At 39.0% G+C, this 16,312-nt stretch overlaps 1 protein-coding gene across 1 annotated transcript in view; it reads left to right on the forward strand.

Moving 5' to 3' along the window:
* The first annotated feature begins 8,458 nt into the window (after positions 1–8,458).
* The window catches only part of LOC106090816 (uncharacterized), a 240,974-nt gene continuing 233,120 nt past the window's right edge, over positions 8,459–16,312 (forward strand). Inside the window, exon 1 of the mRNA XM_059368382.1 lies at positions 8,459–8,987. The gene's annotated coding sequence lies outside the window, so the exon portion shown is untranslated. The remainder of the gene's footprint in view (positions 8,988–16,312) is intronic.

Consider the following 16,312-nt stretch of genomic DNA (forward strand, 5'->3'; position numbering starts at 1 on the left):
TATAAAAGAATTTTCAATTAATTTGATGGTCGGTCCCAACAAATTACTTGTCTTTTTTGTTTTGTTGTTGACACTAAATTTCCTTTTGGACAAACAACCACAAGTTTTGGTTACTATATTTTTAACATCAACACACTTTGCCAATTTATTTAATATTTGTATTGCATAATGAGTAACACCCGAATAGCAATAACTAGGAATTTTGTAATAATTAAAACGAATTTAGATGTTCACGCGGCGATCGCTCAAGAAAAACTAATCGGTGTAGGCTAAAGCAATTCTGTTGGCACGATTTGACGAAAAAGTAGAAGTCTCTGAGCTGCGGCAGAGCGAAAGCAATGAAAAGAGCATTGTTACGTAACAGTTGAGAGCTAACGCATATTTATACAAAGGTGTGCCTACGAATGTGTGACGTCATAAGAAATCCAGAAAGAGCGAAATGAGAATAAGTCAATAAAAAACTGAGGATAAGAGTAAAAGGCTCTCTCTCAGGCCTGCCACACACACTTAAGGTGTTTTTGCAAGTTTGTTTGAGAGCATATTTGAAATTGTCTTATTCGCATATGTATGTACTGACAAACTCACAGTTTGTTCAAAAGGTTGGCTTGCGACTGCCAACACTCCCTACAGTCTAGGTCTAGTGTAACCATTAATTAAATATGTGTAGGACAAAATAAATTGTGTACACAATATACATTCATGGTTACAAGTAAATGTATTTGAATGGATAGTTTCAGTGTTTTATATTAGTACTATATATTGGAAATCACAATTAGTCGTTTCTTAGTATCTGCTATTGCATGTTATCGATAACTTACCAGTACAACTTTGCACTGATATTTTATCCAGAAGATCTGACTTGCACTGGATAGGACTAAAATAAAACACAGCAAGTGTCGGCGGCCAAAAGAATGTTTGTTCAAAGCTCATTTGCTGTGTTTCCTATTCAGTGGAAAGAATGTCAATGTAAAGTTGTCTAGTAAATTATAGATGCCTATTATGCGTTAACATATGACAAAAAACGATACTAAAATAAAAAACAGCAATAAACAAAGCTTAAAACAAAATTGAAGTAAATTTCTCTCTGTAACCATACATGAGAAGGAATCTGTATAGCAATGAGCACCAAGGCAATGAGTGTTAAATAATTGTACGCGCTAATTTCGTTGTTCTGCCAGCAGAGCTGCCGCTTTATATAGTCTTCCGACAGCTATCGTTCGTTGTGTGTGCGTGTTTTACTGCCATAGAATATTGGACACGATGGGCAGTGTTTTCAGTTGTTTTTTGGATAGATGGCCTGAGCAGCAAATCGACACCCCTGGCTGATGTGCAAACAACTAGTGTTTTGATGAGGATAGTGTAAAGTAAACGGCATGGCAACAGAGAGTACTAAAATGAGTGTTAATACATCGAACACACTCTTTCTCTTTGTTTTGCTGGCAAAGTCATTCGCAGATTTACAGCGATCTATCGTAGAGTGCGCTGTGAAAGAACCTTGTACAATACTCCCAGTGCATTCGTGCTATTATTATGTTGTGGAATTTTATGTGTTTTGTTGGCTAAAGGGTTGAAGGTGTGGTAAATGCTGTGTTGGAAAGAGAAAACGGAAAGACAAAAAAAATGGAAATTTGTATGAGCTTATTGTTCGTTTATTTATTTACAAGAGAATGTAACGGAATCGAATGCTTTCATGAAAACTTCTTGCTTAACGACAGTATTGGGCATATGTGAAATATGAAAGATCAACACTTTGTTACAATTTGTGGCCTTGGGTAACAGTACCCTCATATGATATGATTGTTTATTGGCATACAAAAATGTCTTCTATTGGCAATGACTACCACGGTGGCTTTCGCGATTATACTTCTTGAGCCTCTAGAGAGTAGAGCTGCCAAAATATAGATGGCAATATCGATGGACTGAATATCGATTGATATTTTTCTGATGGATACTATAGCAAAAGTTAAATTTTTTGCAAAACTAAACAAAAAAAAGCAATCCGTCACTGAATGTAATCCTTTAAAATATATTGCGCCTATAGAGGACAGAATTTTTATCTGATCGGACTAACATTTTGTACAATGATTTCTCTCATGACTTCCAACTGACTTTATTAACCTTGGTTTAAATGGTCTATGCCTTGATATGGCTTCTATATAAATCGATCTCCTGATCTTTACTTCTCATTTTCGTTTAAAATATAGCTGATGGGAAATTAACGATAGTATCGATACTATGGATATTTATTATTGAAAATATCGAATGTTGCGATTATCGATAGTTTGCCAGCTCTAGTAGAGAGCACAATTCTTATTCGATTAGCTGCTATTTTGTACAATGACGTTTTCTGTGACATTTAACAGATGTGCCAAGTATGGGTTCGAATCGCTCCAAAACCCCAATTACACTTCTGGAGCAGCTGGAGAGCGCAATTCTTATCCAATTTGGGTGAAATTTCGCACAGTGACTTTTCTTTGATTTTTAACATACGTGTCTAGAATGGCTTGAATCGGTGTAAAACATGATCTAACTCCCATAAAGCCAATCTCCCTAATACGCTTTTTGAGCCCCTAGGGGTCCCAGTTCTTGTTTTTTTTCCAAGCCATGTATGGCCCGAATCGGTTCATAATCTGATATAGCTCCAATAGCAAAACAGTTCTTGTCCATTAAGCTTTGTTTGCCTATAAAGAGATACCGGGTATAGAACTTGACAAATGCGATCCATGGCGGAGGGTATATAGGATTCGGCCCGCACAAATTTAGCAAGCTTTTACTTGATTTAATTGAATCTTAATTTTTTTTCAATTACGATCGACATTAAATTTTTTGCATTTTAATTAAAAAATTAATTGATGCAATAATATTTTTAATTGTATCTAACCTTTGTCTCCAATTCCAATTTGTGCTCCAGAAGCCTAACATATGTGAACCAAGGTGTTTACTCAAAATTCCATTGCCAACAGAAGACTTTTTTATGCCAATAAACTCTGATACCATAGTCCCCTATACGGGTATAGTTCACGACTGGTTATTCTCTCGTAAACGTAGGACAACGTGTCTGCTGTTATGTTTTGTAGAATTCAGTAAAACCAAAATTTTAGGTTCCCATCATGTAAAGGTGAGTTTACTCGGCGGCCAATCTAAGGAATGAAGAAGTGAGAAATATGTGAAATATACATCAGAACATATTACAAGAAGAGAGTTTTCGCTAATCCTTATAAGCACTATGTCGTGATACCGGAGTATATTCAAGGATTCCACACTGTAACGAAGAGTTTACCTCTGGTTGCTGGGATACAGCTAGCCAGGGGCAGGGTCAGTCACAGAAATTTATTTGTGTCAGTGACAAAGAGAGAAAATGCGGTTTGTGTTGTTTTCAATGAGTTTTATTTGGTAGGTAGTACTTAATCTCGGCGTTATCGGTATAGACTTAGGTTCTAGGAGGAGATCTGCGGCCTGGCGATGTCAATCTTGGAGACGTGATTCACTCACGGCGTGGATATGTCTCTAAGTCACGGTGAGGTGGTCGCCGGTCGATGGCACGAGTGTGTACTCACAGTCTCAGCGGCTCTTACATCGAAGGGACGAAGGCGGGGTGCTGGTTAAGCGTATCACGAAGACGTGATTCACACACGGAGTGGGTTAGTACACGAATTTACAGGATGGTGGTTGTAAACTCTTGTCACGAATTGGCGTGCTCAGCGGCTCTTATGTCTGAAGAAAAAAGGCGAGATGATGGCTATGTTGGTTTCAGAGACGTGATTCCCTCACGGCACGAATACGGCGCTAAGTCACGTGGTGATGGTCGAAGGCAGACGACACGTGGGTTTATTCGTGGGCTCAGCGGCTCTTATGTCTGAAGGACAAAGGCGATGCGCTGGCTATACTGGTTTCGGAGAAGAGTCACTCACGGCACGGATATGGCACTAAGTCACGGGGTGATTGTCGTAGGCAGACGGCACGCGGGTGTATTCGCGGGCTTAGCGGCTCTTATGTATGAAGGACATAAGAGTCACTCACGGAGAAGGGTCACTCACGGCGCGGATATGACACTAAGTCACGGGGTGATGGTCGAAGGCAGACGACACTTGGGTTTATTCGCGGGCTCAGCGGCTCTTATGTCTGAAGGACAAAGGCGATGTGCTGGCTATGTTGGTTTTAGAGATGTGATTCACTCACAGCGGGAATACGTCATGGGGTGATGGTTCGCGTGTCTCATATGTCCAGTGGACACCGAACAAAACGCTGACGACTATATTCATCTACAGGCTCTGACACTCAGGCTCAGCATACTAAAGTCTATTTCACTCCACTTACGTGGATACTGCCACGATTACACTTCACACTTCACTGTCCCTTTTCAAACCGGCTTTGCACTTTTTATACTCTTCGGGATAACGGTAACTTGTTTACACAAAATTCCTCTGTTGCTTAGGCCAGTGTTTATTTGTTGCCCACCTTTTCAATGCTTTCACCTACTCTTGTGTGGTGTTGTTGCCTATATTCTCTTCGACAATAACCATGAGTGTTTTGTTGTTGCTACACGACAAAATGCAAAATATACTAAATTCAGCTTCGCAGCCTAACAGGCTAGGTTTCATATTGCAATAGTTTTCATAGTACTCCAGTAATTCAATTAACAAAATATAATTCAATAGTTCACGACACTAACTTATACTTAAGTCTAAATGGCATCATGTGTGTTGCATTGACACAGAGTATGTGGGAATGCTTCGCGACTTTCCCCTTCACAAGACACTTCCACCTCATTGTCCTAGAACCCATGGCCTTGAGGGCCACCATATATCCTGATTTCGAAGACTGTAAATTGCTTCGCAGAATTTTTTTTGCGGCTACCGTTATAACACGGAGCTCTGCCTGAAAGAACGTACGCTCCTTCGACAGTCTCACCGACATACCGATGTTGTTTGTGCCTATACTCCGACACCAATACAGTCTTGTGTCCATTTTGGAGGCATCTATAAAAACCAAGATGTTATTCTCCTCAAACAGCAGTCGATTCCCACTCCTCCCTCCCTGGAAAGTGAATACCGAAATCCTTTTTAAAATTGTTCTCGGTGCTAGGTAGTCTAAAGCCCTCCTCAGTCTGCCCGCCGCATCCATAGTGTCCAGAAGGGAACCTTGACCATATTCTGTCTCCTGCAGCATGCCAAGTTCCCTGGACCAGCTCTATCTTTCCTGGGTTCTTTCTCAATCCATTTCTCGTAGCCCATCTCGTCAGCGACTTTTTCATGTCGACAGAAATTCCCCTCGTATACGTAGTAGGGCGTCGTCCGCATATGCGATAATTTTCACGTCATCCCTGTTCAGATTCATCAGGATTTTGTTTATTACTAGTTTCCAAAGGATCGGCAAGAAATCCTCTCCTTGAAGCGTTCCTCTTGTCACTTGCCTTCTAAATACACTATCTCCGAAATCTGCATTGATAATCCTGCCACGTAGGATGCCGTCAAACGTGGCGATGACTTTCAACTCTATTTCCACTTTGTTTAATATCCCTTCAGGCCGTTATCGCGCTTCTTTCAGTTGGAGAGACGTTTCGACTTTTCGTACCACTACCATGTGGAGGGCCGTTTCCTCCGTCCTGCACTTGAGAGGGATGCATGTTGTGCCCTTAAGATATACATGAAGTTCTTCGACGCCAGTCTCTCCCTCATACCTGACCTTAATTGCCTCTTTACATTTAAGATACATGTTTTCTACATTTACGAGAGCATAACCAGTAGAGCTGGCAAAATATCGATGGCACAATCGATATTTAATTTTTTAATTCGATTCCGACATTGAATGAATTCTTTAAGATACATTGCGCCTATAGGAGGCGCAGCTTTCATTCGATTAGGCTAACATTTTATACAAAAATTTCTCATTGTATAAAAAAATATCTCCCTATTATATAAAATCTATTTGATGTTTAAATTGATTGATTTTCGGGAAATTGATACTCATTTTCGGGACAAAGACCATGGGGTCCACCCCACCCTCAAACAGAACTTATTTGCCGATCATGCCATTGTGGGGCTCATATAAAATGTATTTGCAAGTAGAGCACGAAGCGTATATTTACATTAAGGGCCAAATGTCTGGGTGGCCACCCCAACCCCGAAATTCCCCTAAACCGGAAATATTTACCAATACGATAATACAGGACTCAAAAGAAAGGTATTTGGGAGTGGAGTTAAAATGTTCCTAGGAACCGAGAAGGGGCACACTTCTCATACATCAATGAAAGCTTTCCGTTTCAAGTTTAAACTCAATGATAAGGGACTTTTTTATAGCAGAGTCCGAATGGCGTGCCGCAGTGCGACATCTCTTTGGGGAGAATTTTTTACATGACCATGCATGGCAAATTTCGCCAGCATAAAGAGGGGATAACCACCGCTTTAAATTTTGTCCGAGGTACTCGCCAGGATTTGAACGCAGGCGTTCAGCGTGATAGGCGGACATAGGCTACAATGGGACAAATTCGATCTACACATTCAGGGCGAAGCGTCGCCACCCTAAAAAGCGGAGCGGGCCCGGTTCGGCTAGAAATTAATATAAATGCAGTTTTTTTTATTTTAGTACTAAATATGGTAGTACAAATTAGAGTTTGCAAATTATCGACAATCGCAACATTCGATATTTATAATAATAAATATCGATGGCATCAAAACTATCGTTAAATTCTCATCACTTATAATACAAACGAAAATGAGAAGTAAAAATCAGGAGATCGATAAGTATGGAGTCACATCAATGCACAGACCGAATAAAACCAAATTTAATGAAGTCAGTTGGAAGTCAAGAGAGAAATCATTGTATACAATTTAGTCCAATCGAATGCAAATTGCGCTCTCTATAGGCACAATGTATCTCATAGGATACATTCAGTGTCGTATTGCGCATTTTTGTTAAAATTTACAAAAAAAAAAAAAAAAACAGCCGACAAAATCAATTGTGCCTTCTATATCTTGTCAGATCTAGAGCAAATCACAATTAATCGTTTCCTGCCTTCGGATGAAAGATATCTAAATATAACTTACTAGTAAAACTTTGCACTGACATTCTTTCCAGAACATCTAACTTGCACTAGATAGTACTAAAATAAAACACAGCAAATGAGCTTTGAACAAACATTCTTTTGGCCGCCAACACTTGCTGTGTTTTATTTTAGTCCTATCCAGTGCAAGTCAGATCTTCTGGATAAAATATCAGTGCAAAGTTTTACTGGTTTTTTTACACTATATAGTACTAATAAAAAACACATCAACTATCTATTGAAATACATTGACTTGTAACCATGAATTTATATTGTGTACACAATTTATATTCTCCTACACCATATAAATTAATAGTTACACTAAACCACTGTATGAAGTGTTGGCAGTCGCAGCCAACCTTTTGTACAAACTGAGAATTTATCAGTCCATAGGTATGCGAATAACAGAACTTCAAATTATGCTTTTATGATCCCACACAAACTTCCAAAACTACCTTAAATGTGTGTGGTCGGCCCGATAGAGAGCCTTTTACTCTTATCCTCATTTTTTCATAGACTTATTCTCATTTCGCTCTTCTGGATTTCCTATGACGTCAGACATTCATTGGCACACCTTTGCATAAACTTACGTTAGCTCTCAACTGTTGCATTACAATGCTCTTTTCATTGCTTTGGCTCTGCTGCAGCTCAAAGACTTTTACTTTTTTCTCAAATGGTACCAACAGAATTGCTTCAGCGTACTTCGATTAGTTTTTCTTGAATGATCGGCGGGTGAACATCTAAATTCGTTGTACCTATTACATAATTTCTAATTATTGCTATTCGGGCGTTATTCATTATGCAATACAAGTATTAACTAAATTGGAAAACTGTGTTCGAAAATATAGTAACCAAAACTTGTGGTTGTTTGTCCAAAATGAAATTAAGTGATAACAACAAAACAAAACAGGCAAGCAATTTATTGGGACCGACCATCAAACTGAAAATTCTTTTATATGCCAGTGTTAAGGCAAATGTTAGTGTAAACCACAGTTGCAAGCAAAAAACTAAAATTGCTATTCGAACATAACGGGATTTATTGTTGTATGCTCTCATCGATTTTTGCTGCTGGTGCTCTGAATCTCTTACAACACAGCATAAAAAAAATTAAGTAAATTCTTCTCTCTGACCATACATGAGAAGGGAACTGTTGTATAGCAATGCGCAAAGTCAATGAGTGTTCGTTGCTCTGCCGGCAGAGCTGCCGCGTTAAATGTACATTGTAGACTACAAAGATCGTTCGTTGTGTGTGTGTGGGTTTTACTGCCATAAAACATTGGACATGTTGGGCAGTGTATTCTGTTTTTTTTTGGATAGATGGTCTGAGCAGCAAAGCGGCACCCCCGATTGATGTGCAAACAACCTGTGTTTTGAAGTTAATACTGAAAAGGCAAAGACGTGAGCTTTTGTTAGTTATACATGACATCTCTGACCATATATGAGAAGGAAACTGTATAGCAATGTGTACTAAGTCAATGAGTGTTAAATAATCGTACGCTTTAATTTCGTTGTTCTGCCGGCAGAGCTGCCGCGTTAAATGTAGACCTCAGTGATCTCTCGTTGTGTGTGTGTGTGTTTTACTGCCATGGAATATTGGACACAATGGACAGTGTTTTCGGTTGTTGTTTGGTTAGATGGCCTGAGCAGCAAATCGTCACCCCTGATTGAAGTGCAAACAACTAGTATTTCGGAGAGGATACGGAAAAGGCAAATATGTAAAGCTTCTGTTTGTTTTATATGTATGAATGTACATAAGTGAGACCTGTTGAATGATTTCAAAAACTTTTGTGCAAAATTGATTTGTTTGGCATCATTATTGTTATGTTCCTTACTAGATTGGGAGATGTATAAAGAACGATATAAAGAAATTCGCTGGAATGACTGTACCCACATTGCGATATTGGTTCATGTGTTGATTTGGACGAGGAAACAACCAGTAAGAATGGTATGTAAATGTTTTTTTTTGTTTTCAATTATTGCACACATGTTTTAATTTCTCTGTAAATATTATTACTTGTATGTGCATTAACCTACCTATAGTGAAAATAGATAATAATTTTATAGGTAAATTTGGGTGTTTAAAAAATCTGTTGTTATCCTGGTAATTGTGCCACGAGCTTGTTGTAAAATTTAGTTGAGCAGGGTTCTATGATTTCTTAGTTAAAAAAATAAACTTTATACAATTTTTGTAGAAATTATTTTTTTTTCAAAGAAAGCTTGGATGAAAATTAAGAATTTCAATAAAATCAAATAGTCAAAAATGTGCTTTCCTAAAAAACTGGTTTGGGGCATAGATTCTATGAAAATATTGTGGAAATTTTTTCTAAAGAAATGTTGGTCAAATGTGGATTTTCACCGACAAATTTGCCGATATTTTATTTTTTGTTATAGATGTCCATGAGCATTCCACTAAGGAACACGGGCAAACTTCGCACAAATCAATGAGTGCTGGCCGATTCAAGTTTTTAAGCTCAATGATAAGGGACCTCCTTTTTATAGCCGAGTCCGTACGGCGTGCCGTAGTGCGACACCTCTTTCGGGAAATGTTTCTACATGACTGTCATACCACACTCACAAATGTAGCCAGCATTAAGAGGGGAAAACCACTGCTGATAAATTTTTTCTGATTCTCTCTCCCAAGCTTTCAGCGTTATAGACGGACATGCTAACGTCTGCGCTATGGTGGCCTCCGATATTTTTACAATAACTTTACTTTCTTTGGATTTCATTTTGATTTTCTATGGTATTCATTTAAAATCTCGTCTATATTTGATATTCATGAATATCGAAATTTGATTTTCATACAACACTACGTTGAAGCTAGATTTTCACATAAATTTTCGTAGGTATTTAGTGTAAGTGTACCAGTAGTTGGCAGTTTAAAGATTTTTCAATCGATCCTTCTTCGGGTACAAATTTTCAAATCTATTGAAGTTTGGTTCTTAAAATTCAAAATTTTGTTTTGTTGTAGATGTAATTATAGAAAATGTTAATTTCTTTTTTTAAATTCTTAAAGTTTTTAAAAGTCGGCACCATTTTCCAACGCTCAACATGACATGTTCCTATAATCGGCATGTAAAGGGTGATTGTTTTAGAGCTATAGGAAGGTTTTTCAAAATAAATCACATCAAATATAGAAAAATTCATGAAATCTTTATTTTAATCGATAGTACGGACCATATACTTTATGTTTGAAGATTATTTCATGCAAATGTTGAACATGACTGCGCTCCAAATGGTACATCCGCTCAGTCCAATTTTGGCATACTTTTTCCAACATTTCGCCCGGTATCTTACAAATAAATGCTTCAGTGTTATCTTCCAATGCCTCATTTGAAGCGGGCTTTTCTGTTTAGACATGAGCTTTAAAATAGCCCTACAAAAAAAAGTCTTAAGGCATTAAATCGCACGATCTAGGCGGCTAATTAACTGGTCCTGAACCTGAAATAAAATGTTCACCCAACTCGCCTTTCAAAAAGTTCATTGCTACGCGTGCTGTGTGGCATGTGGCACCGTCTTGTTAAACCACATGTTATGCAAGTCAAGTTATTGCATTTTGGGCAAAAAAAATGGATATCATCTCACGGTAGCGACACAATTCATAGTTAGGTTACGATTCGCAACATCTTTGAAGAAGTACGGCCCTATGATGCCACCAGCCCATAACCCACACCAAACTATGACTTTTTCTGGATGAATTGGTAGCTCTTGCAATGCTTCTGGCTGATCTTCACTGCAAACTCGACATTTCTGCTTATTTAAGTACCCATTGAGTCAAAAATGAGCTTAGTCGCTGAACACAATTTTTTGATATGAACGCGCGATGGCCTTTCTTAACAGAGCACGCATTTTGATAATAAAATTCAATAATTTTCATGCATTGGTCGTTTGTAAGACGATTTATGGTTAAATTATAGATCAAACTGTCATGCCGAACTCTTGATACACACATTTTTTGTTAATATTTGTGAACAAAAGAAGTTTTTTTTCGAGATATTGGCCTCTTTCGGGTATAAGGACTTTGAGGGGCTCAAATATATCACTTCTTTTAATTTTGGGAAATAATAGAGGCCGTTTTGAACTCATGGCCTTATGTGGGTCTAATACAACACACCACATATGTTTTTACCATAATCGAACAGAAAAATTCCAAAACGTACGCTGTTTTTATCGTAATTTCTTCATTGACTTATTCTTATTTCGTTCCTTCTGGACTTCTAATGACGTCACACATTCCTGCATACCTTTGTATAAACTTACGTTAGCACTCAACTATTACGTAATAATTCTCTTTTCATTGCTTTGGCTCTGCTCTCAGAATTTCAGGTCAATTCGAAGAAGTTGTGCTCTCAAACCAAATTGAAAAAATACCTTCAATGTGTGTGGCCGGCCTGAGAGAGAGCCTTTTATTTTAATTCTCATTTCTCACACATTCCTGCACACTTTTGTGTAAACTTACATTAGTTCTCAACTGTTACGTAGCAATTTTCTTTTCATTGCTTTGGCTCTGCCGCAGCTCAGAGACTTCTTCTTTTTTGTCAAATGGTACCAATAGAATAGCTTCAGCCTACTTCGAATAGTTTTTCTTGAGTGATCGCCGCGTGAGCATCTAAAGTCGTTTTAATTATTACAAAATTCCTAATTATTGCTATTCGGGCGTTATTCATTGTGCAATACAAGTATAAACTAAATTGGCAAACTGTGTTGATGTTAAAAATCGGCGCGTGAACATCTCATTTCGTTTTAATTATTATAAAATTCCTGATTATTGTTATTCGGGAGTTATTCATAATGCAATGACGTTAAAAATATAGTAACCAAATCTTGTGGTTGTTTTTCCAAAATGAAATTTAGTGACAGCAACAAAACAGACAAATAATTTATTGGAACCGACCATCTAATTAATTGAAAATTCTTTTATATGGCAGTGTTTAGGCAGTTGTTAGCATTAACCACAGTTGCAAGAAAAAAACTCAAATTGCCATTCGAACATAACGGGATTTATTGTTGTATGCTCTCGTCGATTTTTGCTGCTAGTGCTCTCAATCTCATAATACCCAGCCTCCCAATCTCATAATACTCATCGCATAACAAAATTGATGTAAATTTCTTTCTCTGACCATACATGAGAATGGAACTGTATAGCATTGTGTACCAAGATAATGAGTGTTAAATAATCGTATGAGCCAATTTTGTTGTTCTGCCGGCAGAGCTGCCGCGTTATACTCATCGTAAAACAAAATTGAAGTAAATTCCTCTCTCTGACCATACATGAGAAGGGAATTGTATAGCAATGAGTACCAAGGTAATGAGTGTTAAATAATCGTACGCGCCAATTTCGTTGTTCTGCCGGCAGAGCTGCCGCGTTATATGAAGACTACAATGATCGTTCGTTGTGTGTGTGTGTTTTACTGCCATAGAACATTGGACACGATGGGCAGTGTTTTCTGTTGTTTTTGGATAGATGGCCTGAGCCAAAGAGGGTGAGATAATACAAGAGAGGGTTTCTGCTTTGTCTTCCCCGTACCGTAAAATAACATGCGTTAAAGACACAACATTTTCCATGTATTCCAATTGGAATCACATTGAGGGTTGCAACATTTTCGGGTTATTCTGTTTTGATTCGGGCATTCGTTCGAACATTTTTCGTATTTTGCTTTGTTTCTTTGCAACCGAAAGTTGGAATAAAAGGAAAAACGAAATAACGGAAGCAACTCAATCATATTGTGTCTTTAACTTTTGTCATTGGCCATGCCGTATTTCGCTCTAATGCCAACTCTTTTCCTTTCTCACCCTCTTTGGCCTGAGCAGCAAATCGACACCACTGATTGATGTGCAAACAACCAGTGTTTTGAAGAGGATACGGAAAAGACAAACAGTTGAAGCTTTTGTTTGCTGTACATGCAAGTATATAAGTGAGACCTGTTGAATGATTATTATTGGGACGTGCATAAAGAACGATACAAAGTAATTCCCTAGGATGACTGTACCCCTATTGCGATATTGGTTGATGTGTTGATTTGGACGAAGAAATAACCGTTAATAACGGCAAGTAAATGTTTTTTTTTGTTTTTAATTGTCTCATACATGTTTTAATTTTTCTGTAAATATTATAACTCGTATATATCTTGACAAAAAAATATATAATTTTTTAGGTACATTTATTGTGTGTCCAAAATTGTTGTGGAAATTATTTTTTTAAAAGAAAGCTTTAATGAAAATATATTTTTATGAGGTTAGGTTAGAATGTTAATCCGCACACACCTAAGCCAGTAATCGGCTTATTGTGAGCTCTAAATACCAAAAAATAACCTCGAAAAGGAAAATCTAATTTAGGAATTCCGTGCTACATACAAAATTCTTAATTGTTTTCCATGCCTCTCCCCTAAGTTGGTTCATGTCTGGTATTGTGTTCCCACATAAGTGCCGGTATCTGTTATACGCCAAAAACCAGACAATGACAAAGGAAATTCTCCAACATCTCATAATTTTCGCGGCATGCACTTGCCGCATCGATTTTACATAAATGAGCTCGTAGTCCTATGTTCACTGTCCTACCAACGGCTGTTTCACAGTTTTGCATACCCATTCGTGGCCCACGCCTTTAACTTGGACTGCTTCGGGTTAACCAAGTTTATTGACGGCAGTTCTCTGGCCTTCATCGCCAAATCATCGGCCCTTTCATTCCAAGTTAGAACGCTAGAAGCTTGACTTTATATGGTCATTTCAGGTGCTTACCGTAATTATTGTTTAAAGCTTTTGCACGTGGACCGACCAAATTTTGACCCTACTGTCATATACACTTCATTTGAATATCATCATTATTGGGCTACATGTCTCAACCACTTCTTAAATGTTTAAATGTTACTTTCGTACCCTAGTCCTAAGAACATTTTCTTTAGACCTAGCTTTTTTTTAAATCGGCAACACATCCTTTCGGTCAGGTTTGGAGGCTCTTGGGATTGTTGTCCCAAAATTTCGATGCCAAATTCCTACTCTATTCTCAAATTCCTTGAATTCTCAAAATACCAGATCGCCCTACATGCCGCTTGGGGTTGTTCAGTGGAAGGGCAGTCTCTCACACAACCCCATTCCGATATTAAAATATTACTTACTTACTTAAATTGGCTATGACAGAACTTTTGTCCCATTAGCCGAATGTAGAGTAGCGTTCCAAGGCACTCCATCTTCTGTGCTCCTTCTAAAATCTCTGACACCAAGTTTCGAGGTGTCTTCCACCACTTGTTCTTTCCATAGGGCTCTTAGTCGTCTCGGTTTGCGTTAAAATAAAAAAATGCACTATTTTCATCACATGATCATTTTAAACTATCTGAATATTTCAAGTAAATCTAAGGCAGCTTTAGCTATAGACTGACCTTCATGTCAAAGAACACCAAGTTAGGCAAAACGCATCACACCACCACACACCCGAACCCCAACAGTGACCTCTTTCTCTCGCACTCTCACCACTCGTACTCTCACCACTCGCAATCTCACCACTCGTACTCTCACCACTCGCACTCTCACCACTCGTACTCTCACCACTCGCACTCTCACCACTCGCACTCTCACCACTCGCACTCTCACCACTCGCACTCTCACCACTCGCCTTTATAAGAGAATTACGGTAAAATGTGTTTCGAAATACTATTCTTATAGGAGACTAGCTGACAGGGCCCCGCTTCGCTGCGCCTTCTTTTACTTTATATGGAACAAAATTATCATTTGAATATTTATTTACTACAATTAAAGAGCTTTTAATGAATATCATGCTACCCCTTGGCTAACAGTGGAACAATATAAAGGCCTTTATCTAAATTATATATGATCTTTATTGCTGTACGAATTCAAATGGTTTAGGTTCATGGCCAGTTCGTCTGCCGCTTCGTTCCCCGCCATACCTTGATGGACTTGGACCCATGGTTCGAAAAAGCTCTTTGCATCTTCTAACCATTTTCGACCTTACGCGACCACAGCCTTCAGCGCCGCCTGAATGTCCACGTATATAGTGACGGTCTGATCAAGTCGATGCTCACGCGACAACATCGGCTCCAGTGCCATCCAGAAGTCTATAAGAAACCCTAATTCTAAGGAATTCAATAAAAACTCCTGCTTTAGTGCCTCCATCCGTGTCTACATAGTTTCCCGGTAAGGGCGGGGTGCGCCCCAACCAGAGATCCCTTTTTGTGAAAAAGACTTTCAAGCTATCAACAAGGAAGGATTCGCCTGGTATATAATCAGTAGTGCCGTCCCCAGCAGAACAGAAGAATGGCCTGAGTTTGAGGAGCGCCATGTACTTGACTCCTCCATCAGTCTGATGGCGATTTTTGTTGCCATCCACCCAACATATAGGTGCAAAGGCATTGATCAAGAATTGCATTCGGAGCCTCTCTCTGGGCACTTCGTCTTGCCCCAGAGATTAGCACTGTCGCGGTACCCTGTACCTTCTCGATCATTCTGCAAAGGGCACAATTGTTCAGAGCTTTGTGCCACATCAGACAGCCATAGGTGAGAATTGGTTGATTGACTGCCGCAAACATCCAGAGCAACGTTCCGGGCCTTAGGACCCAACTTTTTCCTATGGATTTGCGACAGGAGTATAGCGCGTTCAGTAACCCTTTTGATCCTTTTTTTCGAGGCTTGTTGAAGTACTTGGCCTCCAAAGAGAGCGAGCGAGCTCCACGCCATCCAGGACAGGTCCCTTAAAAACACCCAGCTTCCTCTTCCTGGTGAAAAAAAACCAGTTCAGTCTTTTTGGGAGTTATGCCAAGACCGTTGGCCCTCGGCCATCCCAACAGTTTCCTCAAAGCTATTGGATAAGGTCCGTAATAGTAGAGAGAAAACGGCCACACACTATGCTGACGTTCGGGTAAGAAGAAATGCAAATTTTTGCCCATGAACATTCCACTTAGGAACAGGGACAAACTCACATATCAATGAGTGTAGTCCGATTTAAGTTTTAACCTCAATGATAAGGGGCCTCCTTTTTATAACCGAGTTCGAACGGCATGCCGCAGTGCGACACCTCTTGGGAGAGAAGTTTTTACATTGCATAGTACCTTCAAATGTTACCGCTGAAAATTTTTTCTGATGGCTTCGTCAGGATTCGAACCCAGGCGTTCAGCGTCATAGGCGGACATGCTAACCGTTGTGCTACGGTGGCCTTCTCCTATAGCGGATTAGGATGTAAAATCTGGTGATCGGTGAGCTATACCAGGCCATTGTGAGCTATACCAGGCCATTGGCCTATTTAGACCATATTTGGCACGT

This window comes from Stomoxys calcitrans, chromosome 4, assembly GCF_963082655.1.
Source record: "Stomoxys calcitrans chromosome 4, idStoCalc2.1, whole genome shotgun sequence".
Taxonomy (NCBI): Eukaryota; Metazoa; Arthropoda; class Insecta; order Diptera; family Muscidae; genus Stomoxys; species Stomoxys calcitrans.